General features: G+C 35.8%; 1 pseudogene; it reads left to right on the forward strand.

Moving 5' to 3' along the window:
* Window positions 1–281: 281 nt before the first annotated feature.
* On the forward strand, window positions 282–2,726 carry LOC143584534 (protein FAR1-RELATED SEQUENCE 5-like; annotated as a pseudogene).
* The last annotated feature ends 1,150 nt before the right edge of the window (window positions 2,727–3,876 follow it).

The raw sequence follows: 3,876 nt of genomic DNA on the forward strand, positions 1-3,876 counted from the left end.
ATTACAGTGTGTTATGGCGTTCTTTGTATTCTACATAAATAAGTGTGTTATGGTTTGTTTCGTATTTTGCCTAACTAAGTATTTTTATGGCTTGTTTTGTATTCTACCTAGATAACTATTTTTCAGCCTTGTTATTTTAATTTCAAGTTTATTAGTTTCTTTCTATTTACTTCACAGATCCACCAGCCCACCAAGAGCTTGGGATTCAACACATCTCTCCCAATTCCGGCACTAAGACGTACAGGCCAATTGTGTCTGCATCAATGATACCCAATGAAGGTATGATTTTTGATTCTGTAGGCGCTGCAGAACAATTCTATAAAAGATATGCTTTAGCGGGTGGATTTTCTATAAGGAAAGGCACACAATCGGTCGTTAGTAACGTTGTTCGGCTCAAGTATTTTGTCTGTACCAAGGAAGGGTCAAGAACTGTTAAGGAAGTTGACACGCTTAGTCAAGATTATAAAAGGAAAAAAGAGCGTAGGCGACCTTCTCAAAGAACCGGTTGTAATGCACAACTCCGCTTGGTTATAACTGATGAAGGCAAATATAGGGTCAAATATTTTGGCGAGGCACACAATCATCCTTTTGTTAACGAAAATGATATGCATTTTGTGACTGCTTCAAGGGAGCTTACACTTACACACAAAAAGGTGTTAGATGATTTGGCTAATATCAACATTGGTCCAGTGAAGGCTTTTAACATTATGCGGACCCTGTATGGTGGCTTCGATAAAGTTGGTGCAACAAAGTCTGATTGCAAAAACTACAAAAGAAAGATTAACTTGTACATTGGCGACTACGATGCTGAGATGGTTGTTCAACGTCTTATGGCGAAAAAGGATTTTTGTCCAAATTTTTCATGTGACTATATTACCAACAAAGATGGCACATTGAAGGGTTTATTTTGGGCGGACGAGTGTTCAAAGAGAAATTTTTATGTCTTCGGGGACGTTGTATCATTTGATGCTACATATCTTCATAACATATACAAAACTTTTCATTCCATATTATTCATTTTTTCCTTTAAATTATACAAACTAAAGTAGTGTGTATTTATTTCATTTTATATTCATTTATAGGTATAACATGGTTTTTGTTCCATTTACTGGGATCGACAACCATAATAGGAATGTTACTCTTGGCGCGGCTCTACTTGGAGATGAAACAGCTGAAACTTATTCATGGTTATTAAAGTGTTTTAAGAGTGCTTTTGGGTATGAACCACCAGTGGTTGTAACTGACCAAGACCCCGCCATGAAGCGTGCAATTGAAGACGTTTTCCCTAATTCAAGACATCGTTTGTGCATGTGGCATATCATGGATAAACTATCTGGGAAGGTACAAAGTACATTTTAATTATTTCCCTCCTTTATTTTTCTAACAATATTGATTAAATTGTTTCAAATTTTTTGAAAAAACTTACATTCACAGGTCGGTGCCAATCTATGCAACACTACCGACTTTAAGATTCGGCTTTGCGATATTGTATGGACTGATTCTATAACACCCAAATTGTTTGAGAAGGAGTGGGATTCCATAATGACCGATTTTCAGTTAAACGATCATGTATGGTTGAAAGATATTTTCCGGATTAGAGACTCGTGGATTCCAGCATACTATCGTGAAGAAAACATGTCTGGTCTAATGCGTACGTCATCAAGATCAGAGAGCGAGAACTACTTCTTTAGGAAATTTTGCAACGCAAGTTGTACTTTAGTCGAATTCTGTCACATTTTGAAACAGCATTGGAACATCAAAGGCATAAACATCAGAAGAACGATCATGATTGTCGTTACACAAGTGTAAAAAAAATTAGTAACTACACTCTTGAAAATCAAGCTCATGAAATATACACAAGAACCATCTTTTTTGATGTCCAAATGGAAATTCAGCAAGCACTTCACAACTGCACTTCTCGAAGCTACGAACAGGTCGGTGATTACTTAAAGTTTAGTATTCGAGATTTTGAACATCTACCTGCTTCTTTTCACGAGGTAAATTAGAAACCAGCTAACATTATATTTTATTATACTTAGTGTTTATACATATAACTAGTTTGATAATCTTCATAGGTAATGATTCGCTCGGAAGACGTGACGGCGTATTGCAGCTGCAAGCGATTCGAGCAATTTGGTTTACTATGTCGTCACATTTTTAAGGTTCTCCACATTGGAGATATTAGGGTTTTTCCAAGACAGTACATTAATCGGAGGTGGACCAAAGACGTCGTTTCTAATAGCCCAATGCGTTCTGTTGGTTTTGATGAGCCTAAGATAGACAAAACTACCGACGTCTATCGTGTTGTTCGTGATATTAATATCGCGCATGATCATATTATTAATAAACTTGTTAATGATATGGAAAAGTTAAACCAGTTTCGTGACTACGTCAATGATTACAAATCCACAGTTGACGAGGTTACATTTGACACACCTGGACCTAGCAGAAGAGACCGGTTTGAAGAACTCATTGGTGTCCCTCAACCTGAGCAGATAAACATACATGCTCCAATTGGTGTTAGGAATAAAGGTTGCGGTCTTCCGATTCGGTACTGGTCTATACGAGAGCAAGCAATAAGTCAAATTAAACTGGATAACCCTCAACGGACGTGCAGAATATGTAAGCAACAAGGTCACGATGCTCGTAATCATCATAAGTATGCTATAATTAGCGACACGTCAGCTGATGCTACCTCCACCAAAATTGACGAGATGGAACATTAAGGTTCATTGTGGGTTTTACAATTTCTTTGGTTTTTGCTATTTTTATTAGCACATTACAACTTTTCATAGTTTCATTTATGTTTCTGTTAAAACAATAACCTGTCAATGTGTTTATTTATTTCTGGACCGCATTATAAAACATTCACTCCGTGAGTATGATTTGCTAATCAGTTATGTTTTTTTTTATTATTATATTTCAATCTAGATAATTTATAACTTGTCAGTGTGTTTATTTTGATTATTATTTTGATTATTATAAAAAAATAATTCTACTACTTTAATGTGTTCAACACGGTTAATTATAAAGGCTAACCCAAAAGACCAAAATCGAAATCACAACACTGAGCTGGATGGTGTGTTGTCCTAGTACACTGGTACTGATCAACATGACACATTTGAGGCGTTTCCTAATATACTTTGATATGATCTGTTACATGTGTGATTGTTTAAATAGCAAGCAACTTAATATAACCGACACATCCAAAACAGGTTATAACATTTAATTATGTGTGATTGTTTAAATACCTAGCAACTTAATATAACCGACACATAATAACTGTGTTCTATTATTCAATGATATGTGAGCACTTATTTTATATTTTGAATCATCAACATGCTTCTAATGAATTCATCAACAATACAGCACAAAACATGTTTTAATAAAAACAACACTCTAGATTAACATTCAAAACAGGTTGTACTAACATTCAAACCGTTCAAAACCAAAACACAAAAAAAAAGTCTAACATCCAAACCTTTCTGATCCAAAACACAAAACCAAAAGTCAAACATTCAAATCCACATAATTAAAATACTTGTACTAAAATATCAAGATAGCTTCAAGAACTCAATAATTCTTGCCCGCGCCGTGTTTTCCAGTTCCATCTTCTCATCAGCAGACAATCTTTCATACTCCATCATATCATGCACGAACTCAGTCTTTGTCAAGTTGATTTCGCTCAGTAACATCTTTGCGACATACTTCCTTCTAAGATCGTTCAGCTCCGCCTTTTGTTTTCCTGAAACTCTTCCACGAGCGTCCACCTCCCCTGAAAGCCCACAATCAGCAAACAATTCTTTTGTGACACAACCCTTAAAAGTCTCCATGTGTCTCATCATAAACACTCCACATTCTACATGGTTGCTTTTA

Source organism: Bidens hawaiensis, unplaced genomic scaffold (genome assembly GCF_021521415.1).
Source record: "Bidens hawaiensis isolate Kalapana, Puna unplaced genomic scaffold, B.hawaiensis_p1.1 tig00033154_1, whole genome shotgun sequence".
Classification (NCBI taxonomy): Eukaryota; Viridiplantae; Streptophyta; class Magnoliopsida; order Asterales; family Asteraceae; genus Bidens; species Bidens hawaiensis.